The sequence below is a fragment of the Schistocerca serialis genome, unplaced genomic scaffold (assembly GCF_023864345.2).
Source record: "Schistocerca serialis cubense isolate TAMUIC-IGC-003099 unplaced genomic scaffold, iqSchSeri2.2 HiC_scaffold_1393, whole genome shotgun sequence".
Taxonomy (NCBI): Eukaryota; Metazoa; Arthropoda; class Insecta; order Orthoptera; family Acrididae; genus Schistocerca; species Schistocerca serialis.
The window spans coordinates 3,700,302-3,721,358 of NW_026047617.1; positions in this window are offsets into that span (position 1 = coordinate 3,700,302).

A 21,057-nucleotide genomic window follows, 5' to 3' on the forward strand; every position below is an offset into this window, starting at 1 on the left:
ACTTCAGGTTTACTGTATTCCTTGCACCTTCTTATTGACGATGAGACACAGAAATTGCATCGGAATTTAATACAAAAGGAACAATGCCGACATAAGTACAAGAGGACTGACACTCTCACTTTCTATGATGTGAACCTCTCCTGTGAGTCCAGTTTTAGATTCCGATGCTTCACTTCCAGTTTAATGTATCCCTTGGACCTTCTTATTGACGATGAAATACAGAAATTGCATCCGAATTCAATTCAAAGCACAATAACGACTTAAGCCAAAGCTGATTGACACTCTCTCTTTTTATGATATGAACCTCTCCTGTGAGTCCATTTTTATATTCCGATGCTTCACTTCAGGTTTACTGTATACCTTGCACCTTCTTATTGACGATGAAACACAGAAATTGCATCGGAATTAAATTCAAAAGTCACAATGCCGACTTACGTACAAGAGGACTGACACTCTAACTATCTATAATTTGAATCTCTCCTGTGAGTCCAGTTTTAGATTCCGATGCAATACTTCAGGTTTACTGTATCCCTTGGACCTTCTAAATGACGATAAAACACAGTAATTGCATCCGAATTTAATACAAAATGCACATTGCCGACTTAAGTACAAGAGGACTGACACTCTAACTTTCTATGATTTGAACCTCTACTGTGAGTCCAGTTTTAGATTCCGATGCTTCACTTCTGGTTTACTGTATACCTTGCACCTTGTTATTGACGATGAAACACAGAAATTGCATCCGAATTTAATACAAAATCCACAATGCCGACTTAAGTACAAGAGGACTGACAATCTCACTTTCTATGATTTGAACCTCTCCTGTGTGTCCAGTGTTAGATTCCGATGCTTCACTTCATGTTTACTGTATCCCTTGGACCTTCTTCCTGACGATGAAACACAGTAATTGCCTCCGGATTTTAATACAAAAGGCACAATGCCGCCTTATGTAAAAGAGGACTGACACTCTCACTTTCTATGATTTGAACCACTCCTGTGAGTCCACTTTTAGATTCCGATGCTTCACTTCAGGTTTACTGTATACCTTGCACCTTCTTATTGACGAAGAAACACAGAAATTGCAACCGAATTTAATACAGAAGGCACAATGCCGACTTAAGTACAAGAGGACTGACAGTCTCAGTTTCTATGATTTGAACCTCTCCTGTGAGTCCAGTTTTAGATTCCGATCCTTCACTTCAGGTTTACTGTATCCCTTGGACCTTCTTATTGACGATGAAACACAGAAATTGCATCCGAATTTAATACAAAAGGCGCAATGCCGACTTAAGTAAAAGAGGACTGACACTCTCACTTTCTATGATTTGAACCTCTGCTGTGAGTCCTGTTTTAGATTCCGATGCTTCACTTCAGGTTTACTGTATACCTTGCACCTTCTTATTGACGATGAAACACTGAAATTGCATCGGAATTTAATACAAAAGGCACAATGCCGACTTAAGTACAAGAGGACTGACACTCTCACTTTCTACGATTAGAACCTCTCCTGTGAGTCCAGTTTTAGATTCCGATGCTTCACTTCAGGTTTACTGTATCCCTATTACCTTCTAATTGACGATGAAACACAGTAAAAGCATCCGAATTTAATGCAAAATGGACAATGCCGACTTAAGTACTAGAGCACGGACACTAACTTTCTATGATTTGAACCTCTCCTGTGAGTCCAGTTTTAGATTCCGATGCTTCACTTCAGGTTTACTATATCCCTAGGACCTTCTAATTGACGATGAAACACAGTAATTGCATCCGAATTTAATACAAAAGGCACAATGCCGACTTAAGTACATGAGGACTGACACTCTAACTTTCTATGATTTGAACCTCTACTGTGAGTCCAGTTTTAGATTTCGATGCTTCACAGCAGGATTACTGTATACCTTGCACCTTCTTATTGACGATGAAGCACAGAAATTGCATCCGAATTTAATACAAAATGCACATGCCGACCTAAGTACAAGAAGACTGACACTCTCACTTTCTATGATTTGAACCTCTCCAGTGTGTCCAGTGTTAGATTCCGATGCTTCACTTCGGGTTTACTGTATCCCTTGGACCTTCTTATTGACGATGAAATACAGAAATTGCATCCGAATTTAATACAAAAGGCACAATGCCGACTTAAGTACAAGCGGACTGATACTCTATCTTTCTATGATTTGAACCTCTCCTGTGAGTCCAGTTTTTGATTACGATGCTTCACCTCAGGTTTACTGTATCCCTTGGACCTTCTTATTGACGATGAAACACAGAAATTGCATCCGAATATAATACAAAAGGCAGAATGCCGACTTAAGTAAAAGAGGACTGACACTCTCTCTATCTATGATTAGAACCTCTCCTGTGGGTCCAGTTTTAGATTCCGATGCTTCACTTCTGGTTTGCTGTATCCCTTGGACCTTCTTATTGACGATGAAACACAGAAATTGCATCGGAATTTAATACAAAAGGCACAATGCCGACTGAAGTAAAAGAGGCCTGACCCTCTCACTTTCTATGATTTGAACCCTCTCCTGTGAGTCCAGTTTTAGATTCCGATGCTTCACTTCAGGTTTACTATATCCCTAGGACCTTCTAATTGACGATGAAACACAGTAATTGCATCCGAATTTATTACAAAAGGCACAATGCCGACTTAAGTACAAGAGGACTGACACTCTAACTTTCTATGATTTGAACCTCTACTGTGAGTCCAGTTTTAGATTTCGATGCTTCACATCAGGTTTACTGTATACTTTGCACTTTCTTATTGACAATGAAACACAGAAATTGCATCCAAATTTAATACAAAATGCACTATGCCGACTTAAGTACAAGAGGACTGACTCTGTCACTTTCTATGATTTGAACCTCTCCAGTTTATCCAGTGATAGATTCGGATGCTTCACTTTAGGTTTACTGTATTCCTTGGACCTTCTTATTGACGATGAGACACAGAAATTGCATCGGAATTTAATACAAAAGGCACAATGCCGACTTAAGTAAAATAGGCCTGACACTCTCTCTTTCTATAATTTGAACCCCTCCTGTGAGTCCAGTTTTAGATTCCGATGCTTAACTTCAGGTTTACTGTATACCTTGCACCTTCTTATTGACGATGAAACACTGAAATTGCATCCGAATTTAATACAAAAGGCACAATGCCGACTGAAGTAAAAGAGGCCTGACACTCTCACTTTCTATGATTTGAACCTCTCCTGTAAGTCCAGTTTTACATTCCGATGCTTCACTTCAGGTTTACTGTATCAGTTGGACCTTCTTATTGACGATGAAACACAGAAATTGCATCCGAATATAATACAAAACGCACAATGCCGGCTTAAGTAAAAGAGGACTGACACTCTCATTTTCTATGATTTGAACCTCTCCAGTGAGTCCAGTTTTAGATTACGATGCGTCACTTCAGGTTTACTGTATTCCTTGCACATTCTTATTGACGATGAGACACAGAAATTGCATCGGAATTTAATACAAAAGGCACAATGCCGACATAAGTACGAGAGGACTGACACTCTCACTTTCTATGATGTGAACCTCTCCTGTGAGTCCAGTTTTAGATTCCGATGATTCACTTCAGGTTTAATGTATCCCTTGGACCTTCTTATTGACGATGAAATACAGAAATTGCTTCCGAATTTAATTCAAAGCACAATGCCGACTTAAGTAAAAGAGGACTGACACTCTCCCTTTCTATGATAAGAACCTCTCCTGTTTGTCCAGTTTTAGATTCCGATGCTTCACTTCAGGTTTGCTGTATCCCTTGGACCTTGTTATTGACGATGAAACACAGAAATTGCATCGGAATTTAATACAAAAGGCACAATGCCGACTAAAGTAAAAGAGGCCTGACACTCTCTCTTTCTATGATTTGAACCTCTCCTGTGAGTCCAGTTTTAGATTCCGATGCTTAACTTCAGGTTTACTGTATCCCTTGCACCATCATATTGACGATGAAACACAGCAATTACATCGGAATTTAATACAAATGGCACAATGCCGACATAAGTACAAGAGGACTGACACTCTCACTTTCTATGATTTGAACCTCTCCTGTGAGTCCAGTTTTAGATTCCGATGCTTCACTTCAGGTTTAATGTATCCCTTGGAGCTTCTTATTGACGATGAAATACAGAAATTGCATCCGAATTTAATTCAAAGCACAATAAAGACATAAGTAAAAGAGGATTGACACTCTCTCATTTTATGATTTGAACCTCTCCTGTGAGTCCAGTTTTAAATTCCGATGCTTCACTTCAGGTTTACTGTATACCTCGCACGTTCTTATTGACGATGAAACACTGAAATTGCATCGGAATTAAATTCAAAAGGCACAATGCCGACTTAAGTACAAGAGGACTGACACTCTAACACTCTATGATTTGAACCTCTCCTGTGAGTCCAGTTTTAGATTCCGATGCTTCACTTCAGGTTTACTGTATACTTTGCACCTTCTTATTGACGATGAAAAACAGAAATTGCATTGGAATTAAATTCAAAATGCACAATGCCGACTTACGTACAAGAGGACTGACACTCTAACTATCTATGATTTGAACCTCTCCTGTGAGTCCAATTTTAGATTCCGATGCTTTACTTCAGGTTTACTGTATCCCTTGGACCTTCTAAATGACGATGAAACACAGTAATTACATCCGAATTTAATACAAAATGCACAATGCCGACTTAAGTACAAGAGGACTGAGATTCTAACTTTCTATGATTTGAACCTCTACTGTGAGTCCAGTTTTAGATTACGATGCTTCACTTCTGGTTTTCTGTATACCTTGCACCTTCTTATTGACGATGAAACACAGTAATTGCATCCGAATTTAATACAAAATCCACAATGCCGACTTAAGTACAAGAGGACTGACACTCTCACTTTTATTATTTGAACCTCTCCTGTGTGTCCAGTGTTAGATTCCGATGGTTCACTTCATGTTTACTGTATCCCTTGGACCTTCTTATTGACGATGAAACACAGAAATTGCACCCGGATTTAATACAAAACGCACAATGCCGACTTATGTAAAAGAGGACTGACACTCTCTCTTTCTATGATTTGAACCTCTCCTGTGAGTCCACTTTTAGATTCCGATGCATCACTTCAAGTTTACTGTTTACCTTGTACCTTCTTAATGACGATGAAACACAGAAATTGCATCCGAATTTAATACAAAAGGCACAATGCCGACTTAAGTAAAAGAGGACTGACACTCTCTCTTTCTATGATTTGAACCTCTCCTGTGAGTCCAGTTTTAGATTCCGATGCTTCACTTCAGGTTTACTGAATCCCTTGGACCTTCTTATTGACGATGAAACAACGAAATTGCATCCGAATTTAATACAAAAGGCACAATGCCGACTTAAGTAAAAGAGGACTAACACTCTCTCTTACTATGATTTGAACCTCCCTGTGAGTCCAGTTTTAGATTCCGATGCATCACTTCAGGTTTACTGTATACCTTGCACCTTCTTATCGACGATGAAACACAGAAATTGCATCGGAATATAATACAAAAGGCACTATGCCGACTTAAGGAAAAGAGGACTGACACTCTCACTTTCTATGATTTGAACCTCTCCTGTGAGTCCAGTTTTAGATTCCGATGCTTCACTTCAGGTTTATTGTATCCCTTGGACCTTCTTATTGACGATGAAACACAGAGTTTACATCTGAATTTAATACAAAAGGCACAATGCCGACTTAAGTATAAGAGGACTGACACTCTAACTTTCTATGATTTAAACCTCTCCTGTGAGTCCAGTTTCAGATTCCGATGCTTCACTTCAGGTTTACTGTATCCCTTGGACGTTCTGAATGACGATGAAACACAGAAATTGCATCCGAGTTTGATACAAAAGGCACAATGCCGACTTAAGTAAAAGAGGACCGGCACTCTCACTTTCTGTGATACGAACCTCTCCTGTGATTCCAGTTTTAGATTCCGATGCTTCACTTCAGGTTTACTGTATACCTTGTACCTTCTTATTGACGATGAAACACAGAAATTGCATCCGAATTTAATACAAAAAGCACAATGCCGACTTAAGTAAAAGACACTAATTTTCTAAGATTTGAACCTCTCCTCTGAGTCCAGTTTTAGATTCCGATGCTTCACTTCAGGCTTACTGTATACCTTGCACCTTCTTATTGACGATGAAACACAGAAATTGTATCGGAAATAAATTCAAAATGCACAATGCCGACTTAACTTTAAGTGGACTGACACTCTCACTTTCTACGATTTGAACCTCTCCTGTGTGTCCAGTTATAGATTCCGATGCTTTACTTCAGGTTTACTGTATCAGTTGGACCTTCTTATTGATAATGAAACACAGAAATTGCATCCGAATTTAATACAAAACGCACAATGCCGACTTAAGTAAAAGAGGACTGACACTCTCATTTTCTATGATTTGAACCTCTCCAGTGAGTCCAGTTTTAGATTCCGATGCTTTACTTCAGGTTTACTGTATCAGTTGGACCTTCTTATTGATAATGAAACACAGAAATTGCATCCGAATTTAATACAAAAGGCACAATGCCGACTTAAGTAAAAGAGGACTGACACGCTCACTTTCTATGATTTGAACCTCTCCTGTGAATCCAATTGTAGATTCCGATGTTTTAGTTCAGGTTTACTGTGTACCTTGCACCTTCTTATTGACAATGAAACACAGAAATTGCATCGGAATTTAATACAAAAGGCACATTGCCGACTTAAGTACAAGAGGACTGACACTCTCACTTTCTATGATTTGAACCTCTCCTGTGTGTCCAGTTATAGATTCCGATGCTTTACTTCAGGTTTACTGTATCAGTTGGACCTTCTTATTGATAATGAAACACAGAAATTGCATCCGAATTTAATACAAAACGCACAATGCCGACTTAAGTAAAAGAGGACTGACACTCTCATTTTCTATGATTTGAACCTCTCCAGTGAGTCCAGTTTTAGATTCCGATGCGTCACTTCAGGTTTACTGTATTCCTTGCACCTTGTTATTGACGATGAGGCACAGAAATTGCATCGGAATTTAATACAAAAGGCATAATGCCGACATAGGTACAAGTGGACTGCCACTCTCACTTTCTATGATGTGAACCTCTCCTGTGAGTCAAGTTTTAAATTCCGATTCTTCACTTCAGGTTTACTGTATACCTTGTACCTTCCTATTCACGATGAAACACAGAAATTGCATCGGAATTAAATTGAAAAGGCACAATGCCGACTTAAGTACAAGAGGACTGACACTCTAACTCTCTATGATTTGAACCTCTCCTGTGAGTCCAGTTTTAGATTCCCATGCTTTACTTCAGGTTTACTGTATCCTTTGGACCTTCTAAATGACGATGAAACACAGTAATTGCATCCGAATTTAATACGAAATGCACAATGCTGACTTAAGTACAAGAGGACTGACACTCTAACTTTCTATGAATTGAGCCTCTACTGTGAGTCCAGTTTTAGATTCTGATGCTTCACTTCTGGTTTACTGTATACCTTGCACCTTCTTATTGACGATGAAACACAGAAGTTACATCCGAATTTAATACAAAATCCACAATGCCGACTTAAGTACAAGAGGACTGACACACTCACTTTCTATGATTTGAACCTCTCCTGTCTGTCCAGTGTTAGATTCCGATGCTTTACTTCATGTTTACTGTATCCCTTGGACCTTCTCATTGATGATGAAACTCAGAAATTGCATCCGGTTTTAATACAAAAGGCACAATGCCGACTTATGTAAAAGAGGACTCACACTCTCTCTTTCTATGATTTGATCCTTTCCGGGGAGTCCACTTTTAGATTCCGATGCTTCACTTCAGGTTTACTGTATACCTTGCACCTTCTTATTGACGATGAAACACAGAATTTGCATCCGAATTTAATGCAAAATGCACAATGCCGACTTAAGTACAAGAGGACTGACACTCTCACTTTCTCTGATTTGAACCGCTCCAGTGTGTCCAGTGTTAGATTCCGATGCTTCACTTCGGGTTTACTGTATCCCTTGGACCTTCTTATTGACGATGAAATACAAAATTGCATCCGAATTTAATACAAAAGGCACAATGCCGACTTAAGTACAAGAGGACTGACACTCTCATTTTCTATGATTTGAACCTCTCCTGTGAGTCCCGTTTTAGATTACGATGCTTCACCTCAGGTTTACTGTATCCCTTAGACCTTCTTATTGACGATGAAACAATTAAATTGCATCCGAATATAATACAAAAGGCAGAATGCCGACTTAAGAAAAAGAGGACTGACACTCTCTCTTTCTATGATTAGAACCTCTCCTGTGGGTCCAGTTATAGATTCCGATGCTTCACTTCAGGTTTGCTGTATCCCTTGGACCTTTTTATTGACGATGAAACACAGAAATTGCATCGGAATATAATACAAAAGGCACAATGCCAACTAAAGTAAAAGAGGCCTGACACTCTCTCTTTCTATGATTTGAACCTCTCCTGTGAGTCCAGTTTTAGATTCCGATGCTTAACTTCAGGTTTACTGTATACCTTGCACCTTCTTATTGACGATGAAACACAGAAATTGCATCGGAATTTAATACAAAAGGCACAATGCCGACTTTAGTAATAGAGGACTGACACTCTCACTTTCTATGATTTGAACCTCTCCTGTGTGTCCAGTTATAGATTCCGATGCTTTACTTCAGGTTTACTGTATCAGTTGGACCTTATTATTGATAATGAAACACAGAAATTGCATCCGAATTTAATACAAAACGCACAATGCCGACTTAAGTAAAAGAGGACTGACACTCTCATTTTCTATGATTTGAACCTCTCCAGTGAGTCCAGTTTTAGATTCCGATGCGTCACTTCAGGTTTACTGTATTCCTTGCACCTTGTTACTGACGATGAGGCACAGAAATTGCATCGGAATTTAATACAAAAGGCATAATGCCGACATAGGTACAAGTGGACTGCCACTCTCACTTTCTATGATGTGAACCTCTCCTGTGAGTCAAGTTTCAAATTCCGATGCTTCACTTCAGGTTTACTGTATACTTTGCACCTTCTTATTGACGATGAAACACAGAAATTGCATCGGAATTAAATTCAAAATGCACAATGCCGACTTACGTACAAGATGACTGACACTCTAACTATCTATGATTTGAACCTGTCCTGTGAGTCCAGTTTTAGATTCCGATGCTTTACTTCAGGTTTGCTGTATCCCTTGGACCTTCTAAATGACGATGAAACACAGTAATTGCATCCAAATTTAATACAAAATGCACAATGCCGACTTAAGTACAAGCGACTGACATTCTAACTTTCTATAGTTTGAACCTCTACTGTGAGTCCAGTTTTAGATTCCGATGCTTCACTTCTGGTTTACTGTACACCTTGCACCATCTTATTGACGATGAAACACAGTTATTGCATCCGAATTTAATACAAAATCCACAATGCCGACTTAAGTACAAGAGGACTGACACTCTCAATTTCTATGATTTGAACCTCTATTGTGTGTCCAGTGTTAGATTCCGATGCTTCACCTCATGTTTACTGTATCCCTTGGACCTTCTTATTGACGATGAAACACAGAGTTTACATCCGAATTTAATACAAAAGGCACAATGCTGACTTAAGTATAAGAGGACTGACACTCTATCTTTCTATGATTTGAACCTCTCCTGTGGGTCCACTTTAAGATTTCGATGCTTCACTTCAGGTTTACTGTATACCTTGCACCTTCTTATTGACGATGAAACACAAAAATTTGCATCCGAATTTAATACAAAAAGCACAATGCCGACTTAAGTAAAAGAGGACCGGCACTCTCACTTTCTGTGATACGAACCTCTCCTGTGAGTCCAGTTTTAGATTCCGATGCTTCACTTCAGGTTTACTGTATACCTTGCACCTTCTTATTGACGATGAAACACAGAAATTGTATCGGAAATAAATTCAAAATGCACAATGCCGACTTAACTTTAAGTGGACTGACACTCTCACTTTCTACGATTCGAACCTCTCCTGTGAGTCCAGTTTTAGATTCCGATACTTCACTTCGGGATTACTGTATCCCTTGGACCTTCTTATTGACGATGAAATACAAAATTGCATCCGAATTTAATACAAAAGGCACAATGCCGACTTAAGTAAAAGAGGACTGACACGCTCACTTTCTATGATTTGAACCTCTCCTGTGAATCCAATTGTAGATTCCGATGTTTTAGTTCAGGTTTACTGTGTACCTTGCACCTTCTTATTGACCATGAAACACAGAAATTGCATCGGAATTTAATACAAAAGGCACATTGCCGACTTAAGTACAAGAGGACTGACACTCTCACTTTCTATGATTTGAACCGCTCCAGTGTGTCCAGTGTTAGATTCCGATCCTTCACTTCGGGTTTACTGTATCCCTTGGACCTTCTTATTGACAATGAAATACAAAATTGCATCCGAATTTAATACAAAGGGCACAATGCCGACTTAAGTACAAGAGGACTGACACTCTCTCTTTCTATGATTTGGACCTCTCCTGTGAGTCCCGTTTTAGATTACGATGCTTCACCTCAGGTTTACTGTATCCCTTGGACCTTCTTATTGACGATGAAACACAGAAATTGCATCCGAATATAATACAAAAGGCAGAATGCCGACTTAAGAAAAAGAGGACTGACACTCTCTCTTTCTATGATTTGAACCTCTCCTGTGAGTCCAGTTTTAGATTCCGATGCTTCACGTCAAAATTACTGTAGACCTTGGACCTTCTTATTGACGATCAAACACAGAAATTGCATCGGAAATTAATACAAAAGGCACAATGCCGACTAAAGTAACAGAGGCCTGACACTCTCTCTTTCTATGATTTGAACATCTCCTGTAAATCCAGTTTTAGATTCCGATGCTTCACTTCAGGTTTACTGTATCTTTGCACCTTCTTATTGACGAAGAAACACAGAAATTGCATCGGAATTAAATTCAAAAGGCACTATGCCGACCTAAGTACAAGAGGACTGAAACTCTCACTTTCTATGATTTGAACCTCTCCTGTGAGTCCAGTTTTAGATTACGATGCTTCACTTCAGGTTTACTGTATAGCTTGGACCTTCTTATTGACGATGAAACACAGTAATTGCATCCGAATTTAATACAAAAGGCACAAAGGCGACTTAAGTACAAGAGGACTGACACTCTCACTTTCTACGATTTGATCGTCTCCTGTGAGTCCAGTTTTAGATTCCGATGCTTTAGTTCAGGTTTACTGTGTACCTTGCACCTTCTTATTGACGATGAAGCACAGAAATTCATCCGAATTTAATACAAAAGGCACAATGCAGACTTAAAGACAAGAGGTCTGACACTCTCACTTTCAATAATTTGAACCTCTCCTGTGTGTCCAGTTTTAGATTCCGATGCGTCACTTCAGGTTTACTGTATACCTTGCACCTTCTTATTGACGATGAAACACAGAAATTGCATCCGAATTTAATACAAAAGGCACATTGCCGACATAAGTACAAGAGGACTGACACTCTCACTTTCTACGATTTGAACCTCTGCTGTGAGTCCAGTTTTAGATTCCGATGCTTCACTTTGGGTTTACTGTATACCTTGCACCTTCTTACTGACGATGAAACACAGAAATTGCATCCGAATTTAATACAAAAGGCACAATGCCGACTTAAGTACAAGAGGACTGACACTCTCACTTTCTATGATTTGAACCTCTCCTGTGAGTCCTGTTTTAGATTTCGATGCTTCACATCAGGTTTACTGTATACCTTGCACCTTCTTATTGACGATGAAACACAGAAATTGCATACGAATTTAATGCAAAATGCACAATGCCGACTTAAGTACAAGAGGACTGACACTCTCACTTTCTACGATTTGAACGTCTCCTGTGAGTCCAGTTTTAGATTCCGATGCTTTAGTTCAGGTTTACTGTGTACCTTGCACCTTCTTATTGACGATGAAGCACAGAAATTCATCCGAATTTAATACAAAAGGCACAATGCAGACTTAAAGACAAGAGGTCTGACACTCTCACTTTCAATAATTTGAACCTCTCCTGTGTGTCCAGTTTTAGATTCCGATGCGTGACTTCAGGTTTACTGTATACCTTGCACCTTCTTATTGACGATGAAACACAGTAATAGCATCCGAATTTAATACAAAAGGCACAATACCGACTTAAGTAGAAGAGGACTGACACTCTAACTTTCTATGATTTGAACCTCTACTGTGAGTCCAGTTTTAGATTTCGATGCTTCACATCAGGTTTACTGTATACCTTGCACCTTCTTATTGACGATGAAACACAGAAATTGCATCCGAATTTAATGCAAAATGCACAATGCCGACTTAAGTACAAGAGGACTGACACTCTCACTTTCTCTAATTTGAACCGCTCCAGTGTGTCCAGTGTTAGATTCCGATGCTTCACTTCGGGTTTACTGTATCCCTTGGACCTTCTTATTGACGATGAAATACAAAATTGCATCCGAATTTAATACAAAAGGCACAATGCCGACTTAAGTACAAGAGGACTGACACTCTCATTTTCTATGATTTGAACCTCTCCTGTGAGTCCCGTTTTAGATTACGATGCTTCACCTCAGGTTTACTGTATCCCTTAGACCTTCTTATTGACGATGAAACAATTAAATTGCATCCGAATATAATACAAAAGGCAGAATGCCGACTTAAGAAAAAGAGGACTGACACTCTCTCTTTCTATGATTAGAACCTCTCCTGTGGGTCCAGTTATAGATTCCGATGCTTCACTTCAGGTTTGCTGTATCCCTTGGACCTTTTTATTGACGATGAAACACAGAAATTGCATCGGAATTTAATACAAAAGGCACAATGCCAACTAAAGTAAAAGAGGCCTGACACTCTCTCTTTCTATGATTTGAACCTCTCCTGTGAGTCCAGTTTTAGATTCCGATGCTTAACTTCAGGTTTACTGTATACCTTGCACCTTCTTATTGACGATGAAACACAGAAATTGCATCGGAATTTAATACAAAAGGCACAATGCCGACTTAAGTAATAGAGGACTGACACTCTCACTTTCTTTGATTTGAACCTCTCCTGTGTGTCCAGTTATAGATTCCGATGCTTTACTTCAGGTTTACTGTATCAGTTGGACCTTCTTATTGATAATGAAACACAGAAATTGCATCCGAATTTAATACAAAACGCACAATGCCGACTTAAGTAAAAGAGGACTGACACTCTCATTTTCTATGATTTGAACCTCTCCAGTGAGTCCAGTTTTAGATTCCGATGCGTCACTTCAGGTTTACTGTATTCCTTGCACCTTGTTACTGACGATGAGGCACAGAAATTGCATCGGAATTTAATACAAAAGGCATAATGCCGACAAAGGTACAAGTGGACTGCCACTCTCACTTTCTATGATGTGAACCTCTCCTGTGAGTCAAGTTTCAAATTCCGATGCTTCACTTCAGGTTTACTGTATACCTTGTACCTTCCTATTCACGATGAAACACAGAAATTGCATCGGAATTAAATTGAAAAGGCACAATGCCGACTTAAGTACAAGAGGACTGACACTCTAACTCTCTATGATTTGAACCTCTCCTGTGAGTCCAGTTTTAGATTCCGATGCTTTACTTCAGGTTTACTGTTTAGCTTGCACCTTCTTATTGACGATGAAACACAGAAATTGCATCGGAATTAAATTCAAAAGGCACAATGCCGACTTATGTTCAAGAGGACTGACACTCTAACTATCTATAATTTGAACCTCTCCTGTGAGTCCAGTTTTAGATTCCGATGCTTTACTTCAGGTTTACTGTATCCTTTGGACCTTCTAAATGACGATGAAACACAGTAATTGCATCCGAATTTTATACGAAATGCACAATGCTGACTTAAGTACAAGAGGACTGACACTCTAACTTTCTATGATTTGAGCCTCTACTGTGAGTCCAGTTTTAGATTCTGATGCTTCACTTCTGGTTTACTGTATACCTTGCACCTTCTTATTGACGATGAAACACAGAAGTTACATCCGAATTTAATACAAAATCCACAATGCCGACTTAAGTACAAGAGGACTGACACACTCACTTTCTATGATTTGAACCTCTCCTGTCTGTCCAGTATTAGATTCCGATGCTTTACTTCATGTTTACTGTATCCCTTGGACCTTCTCATTGATGATGAAACTCAGAAATTGCATCCGGTTTTAATACAAAAGGCACAATGCCGACTTAAGTACAAGAGGACTGACACTCTAACTCTGTATGATTTGAAACTCTCCTGTGAGTCCAGTTTTAGATTCCGATGCTTCACTTCAGGTTTACTGTATACTTTGCACCTTCTTATTGACGATGAAACACAGAAATTGCATCGGAATTAAATTCAAAATGCACAATGCCGACTTACGTACAAGAGGACTGACACTCTAACTATCTATGATTTGAACCTGTCCTGTGAGTCCAGTTTTAGATTCCGATGCTTTACTTCAGGTTTACTGTATCCCTCGGACCTTCTAAATGACGATGAAACACAGTAATTGCATCCAAATTTAATACAAAATGCACAATGCCGACTTAAGTACAAGCGACTGACATTCTAACTTTCTATAGTTTGAACCTCTACTGTGAGTCCAGTTTTAGATTCCGATGCTTCACTTCTGGTTTACTGTATACCTTGCACCATCTTATTGACGATGAAACACAGTAATTGCAACCGAATTTAATACAAAATCCACAATGCCGACTTAAGTACAAGAGGACTGACACTCTCATTTTCTATGATTTGAACCTCTATTGTGTGTCCAGTGTTAGATTCCGATGCTTCACTTCATGTTTACTGTATCCCTTGGACCTTCTTATTGACGATGAAACACAGAGTTTACATCCGAATTTAATACAAAAGGCACAATGCTGACTTAAGTATAAGAGGACTGACACTCTATCTTTCTATGATTTGAACCTCTCCTGTGAGTCCAGTTTCAGATTCCGATGCTTCACTTCAGGTTTACTGTATCCCTTGGACGTTCTGATTGACGACGAAACACAGAAATTGCATCCGAATTTAATACAGAAGGCACAATGCCGACTTAAGTAAAAGAGGACTGACACTTTCACTTTCTGTCATTTGAACCTCTCCTGTGAGTCCAGTTTTTGATTCCGATGCTTCACTTCAGGTTTACTGTATACCTTGCACCTTCTTATTGACTATGAAACACAGAAATTGCATCCGAATTTAATACAAAAAGCACAATGCCGACTTAAGAAAAAGAGGACCGACACTTTCACTTTCTGTGATACGAACCTCTCCTGTGAGTCCAGTTTTAGATTCCGATGCTTCACTTCAGGTTTACTGTATACCTTGCACCTTCTTATTTACGATGAAACACAGTAATTGCATCCGAATTTAATACAAAAAGCACAATGCCGACTTAAGTAAAAGACACTGTAATTTTCTAAGATTTGAACCTCTCCTGTGAGTCCAGTTTTAGATTCCGATGCTTCACTTCAGGCTTACTGTATACCTTGCACCTTCTTATTGACGATGAAACACAGAAATTGCATCGGAATTAAATTCAAAAGGCACAATGCCGACTTAACTAAAAGTGGACTGACACTCACACTTTCTACGATTTGAACCTCTCCTGTGAGTCCAGTTTTAGATTCCGATGCTTCACTTCCGGTTTACTGTATACCTTGCACCTTCTTACTGACGATGAAACACAGAAATTGGATCGGAAATTAATACAAAAGGCACAATGACGACTAAAGTAACAGAGGCTTGACACTCTCTCTTTCTATGATTTGAACCTCTCCTGTGAGTCCAGTTTTAGATTCCGATGCTTTACTTCAGGTTTACTGTTTACCTTGCACCTTCTTATTGACGATGAAACACAGAAATTGCATCGGAATTAAATTCAAAAGGCACAATGCCGACTTATGTTCAAGAGGACTGACACTCTAACTATCTATAATTTGAACCTCTCCTGTGAGTCCAGTTTTAGATTCCGATGCTTTACTTCAGGTTTACTGTATCCTTTGGACCTTCTAAATGACGATGAAACACAGTAATTGCGTCCGAATTTAATACGAAATGCACAATGCTGACTTAAGTACAAGAGGACTGACACTCTAACTTTCTATGATTTGAGCCTCTACTGTGAGTCCAGTTTTAGATTCTGATGCTTCACTTCTGGTTTACTGTATACCTTGCACCTTCTTATTGACGATGAAACACAGAAGTTACATCCGAATTTAATACAAAATCCACAATGCCGACTTAAGTACAAGAGGACTGACACACTCACTTTCTATGATTTGAACCTCTCCTGTCTGTCCAGTATTAGATTCCGATGCTTTACTTCATGTTTACTGTATCCCTTGGACCTTCTCATTGATGATGTAACTCAGAAATTGCATCCGGTTTTAATACAAAAGGCACAATGCCGACTTATGTAAAAGAGGACTGACACTCTCTTTTTCTATGATTTGAACCTTTCCGGGGAGTCCACTTTTAGATTCCGATGCTTCACTTCAGGTTTACTGTATACCTTGCACCTTCTTATTGACGATGAAACACAGAAATTGCATCCGAATTTAATACAAAAGGCACAATGCCGACTTAAGTAAAAGAGGATTGACACTCTCTCTTTTTATGATTTGAACCTCTCCTGTGAGTCCAGTTTTAGATTCCGATGCTTCACTTCAGGTTTACTGTATACCTTGCACCTTCATATTGACGATGAAACACAGAAATTGCATCGGAATTAAATTCAAAAGGCACAATGCCGACTTAAGTACAAGAGGACTGACACTCTAACTCTGTATGATTTGAAACTCTCCTGTGAGTCCAGTTTTAGATTCCGATGCTTCACTTCAGGTTTACTGTATTCTTTGCACCTTCTTATTGACGATGAAACACAGAAATTGCATCGGAATTAAATTCAAAATGCACAATGCCGACTTACGTACAAGAGGACTGACACTCTAACTATCTATGATTTGAACCTGTCCTGTGAGTCCAGTTTTAGATTCCGATGCTTTACTTCAGGTTTACTGTATCCCTCGGACCTTCTAAATGACGATGAAACACAGTAATTGCATCCAAATTTAATACAAAATGCACAATGCCGACTTAAGTACAAGCGACTGACATTCTAACTTTCTATAGTTTGAACCTCTACTGTGAGTCCAGTTTTAGATTATGATGCTTCACTTCTGGTTTACTGTATACCTTGCACCATCTTATTGACGATGAAACACAGTAATTGCATCCGAATTTAATACAAAATCCACAATGCCGACTTAAGTACAAGAGGACTGACACTCTCACTTTCTATGATTTGAACCTCTATTGTGTGTCCAGTGTTAGATTCCGATGCTTCACTTCATGTTTACTGTATCCCTTGGACCTTCTTATTGACGATGAAACACAGAGTTTACATCCGAATTTAATACAAAAGGCACAATGCTGACTTAAGTATAAGAGGACTGACACTCTATCTTTCTATGATTTGAACCTCTCCTGTGAGTCCAGTTTCAGATTCCGATGCTTCACTTCAGGTTTACTGTATCCCTTGGACGTTCTGATTGACGATGAAACACAGAAATTGCATCCGAATTTAATACAGAAGGCACAATGCCGACTTAAGTAAAAGAGGACTGACACTCTCACTTTCTGTCATTTGAACCTCTCCTGTGAGTCCAGTTTTTGATTCCGATGCTTCACTTCAGGTTTACTGTATACCTTGCACCTTCTTATTGACTATGAAACACAGAAATTGCATCCGAATTTAATACAAAAAGCACAATGCCGACTTAAGAAAAAGAGGACCGACACTTTCACTTTCTGTGATACGAACCTCTCCTGTGAGTCCAGTTTTAGATTCCGATGCTTCACTTCAGGTTTACTGTATACCTTGCACCTTCTTATTTACGATGAAACACAGTAATTGCATCCGAATTTAATACAAAAAGCACAATGCCGACTTAAGTAAAAGACACTGTAATTTTCTAAGATTTGAACCTCTCCTGTGAGTCCAGTTTTAGATTCCGATGCTTCACTTCAGGCTTACTGTATACCTTGCACCTTCTTATTGACGATGAAACACAGAAATTGCATCGGAATTAAATTCAAAAGGCACAATGCCGACTTAACTAAAAGTAGACTGACACTCTCACTTTCTACGATTTGAACCTCTCCTGTGAGTCCAGTTTTAGATTCCGATGCTTCACTTCCGGTTTACTGTATACCTTGCACCTTCTTACTGACGATGAAACACAGAAATTGGATCGGAAATTAATACAAAGGGCACAATGACGACTAAAGTAACAGAGGCTTGACACTCTCTCTTTCTATGATTTGAACCTCTCCTGTGAGTCCAGTTTTAGATTCCGATGCTTCACTTCAGGTTTACTGTATCCTTGCACCTTCTTATTGAAAAAGAACATCCGAATTTAATACAAAAGGCACTATGCCGACCTAAGTACAAGAGGACTGAAACTCTCACTTTCTTTGATTTGAACCTCTCCTGTGAGTCCAGTTTTAGATTACGATGTTTCACTTCAGGTTTACTGTGTACCTTGCACCTTCTTATTGCCGATGAAGCACGGAAATTCATCCGAATTTAATACAAAATGCGCAATGCAGACTTAATTACAAGAGGACTGACACTCTCACTTTCTATGATTTGAACCTCTCCTGTGTGTCCAGTTTTAAATTCAGATGCTTCACTTCAGGTTTACTGTATACCTTGCACTTTCTTATTGACGATGAAACACATTAATTGCATCCGAATTTAATACAAAAGGCACATTGCCGACTTAAGTACAAGAAGACTGACACTCTCACTTTCTACGATTTGAACCTCTCCTGTGAGTCCAGTTTTAGATTCCGATGCTTCACGTCAAAATTACTGTAGACCTTGGACCTTCTTATTGACGATGAGACACAGAAATTGCATCGGAAATTAATACAAAAGGCACAATGCCGACTAAAGTAACAGAGGCCTGACACTCTCTCTTACTATGATTTGAACCTCTCCTGTGAGTCCAGATTTAGATTCCGATGCTTCACTTCAGGTTTACTGTATCTTTGCACCTTCTTATTGACGATGAAACACAGAAATTGCATCGGAATTAAATTCAAAAGGCACTATGCCGACCTAAGTACAAGAGGACTGAAACTCTCACTTTCTATGATTTGAACCTGTCCTGTGAGTCCAGTTTTAGATTACGATGCTTCACTTCAGGTTTACAGTATAGCTTGGACCTTCTTATTGACGATGAAACACAGTAATTGCATCCGAATTTAATACAAAAAGCACAATGACGACATAAGTACAAGAGGACTGACACTCTCACTTTCTACGATTTGAACGTCTCGTGTGAGTCCAGTTTTAGATTCCGATGCTTTACTTCAGGTTTACTGTGTACCTTGCACCTTCTTATTGACGATGAAGCACAGAAATTCATCCGAGTTTAATTCAAAAGGCACAATGCAGACTTAAAGACAAGAGGTCTGACACTCTCACTTTCAATGATTTGAACCTCTCCTGTGTGTCCAGTTAAAGATTCCGATGCGTCACTTCAGGTTTACTGTATACCTTGCACCTTCCTATTGACGATGAAACACAGAAATTGCATCCGAATTTAATACAAAATCCACAATGCCGACTTAAGTACAAGAGGACTGACACTCTCTCTTTTTATGATTTGAACCTCTCCTGTGAGTCCAGTTTTAGATTCCGATGCTTCACTTCAGGTTTACTGTATACCTTGCACCTTCATATTGACGATGAAACACAGAAATTGCATCGGAATTAAATTCAAAAGGCACAATGCCGACTTAAGTACAAGAGGACTGACACTCTAACTCTGTATGATTTGAAACTCTCCTGTGAGTCCAGTTTTAGATTCCGATGCTTCACTTCAGGTTTACTGTATACTTTGCACCTTCTTATTGACGATGAAACACAGAAATTGCATCGGAATTAAATTCAAAATGCACAATGCCGACTTACGTACAAGAGGACTGACACTCTAACTATCTATGATTTGAACCTGTCCTGTGAGTCCAGTTTTAGATTCCGATGCTTTACTTCAGGTTTACTGTATCCCTCGGACCTTCTAAATGACGATGAAACACAGTAATTGCATCCAAATTTAATACAAAATGCACAATGCCGACTTAAGTACAAGCGACTGACATTCTAACTTTCTATAGTTTGAACCTCTACTGTGAGTCCAGTTTTAGATTATGATGCTTCACTTCTGGTTTACTGTATACCTTGCACCATCTTATTGACGATGAAACACAGTAATTGCATCCGAATTTAATACAAAATCCACAATGCCGACTTAAGTACAAGAGGACTGACACTCTCACTTTCTATGATTTGAACCTCTATTGTGTGTCCAGTGTTAGATTCCGATGCTTCACTTCATGTTTACTGTATCCCTTGGACCTTCTTATTGACGATGAAACACAGAGTTTACATCCGAATTTAATACAAAAGGCACAATGCTGACTTAAGTATAAGAGGACTGACACTCTATCTTTCTATGATTTGAACCTCTCCTGTGAGTCCAGTTTCAGATTCCGATGCTTCACTTCAGGTTTACTGTATCCCTTGGACGTTCTGATTGACGATGAAACACAGAAATTGCATCCGAATTTAATACAGAAGGCACAATGCCGACTTAAGTAAAAGAGGACTGACACTCTCACTTTCTGTCATTTGAACCTCTCCTGTGAGTCCAGTTTTTGATTCCGATGCTTCACTTCAGGTTTACTGTATACCTTGCACCTTCTTATTGACTATGAAACACAGAAATTGCATCCGAATTTAATACAAAAAGCACAATGCCGACTTAAGAAAAAGAGGACCGACACTTTCACTTTCTGTGATACGAACCTCTCCTGTGAGTCCAGTTTTAGATTCCGATGCTTCACTTCAGGTTTACTGTATACCTTGCACCTTCTTATTTACGATGAAACACAGTAATTGCATCCGAATTTAATACAAAAAGCAC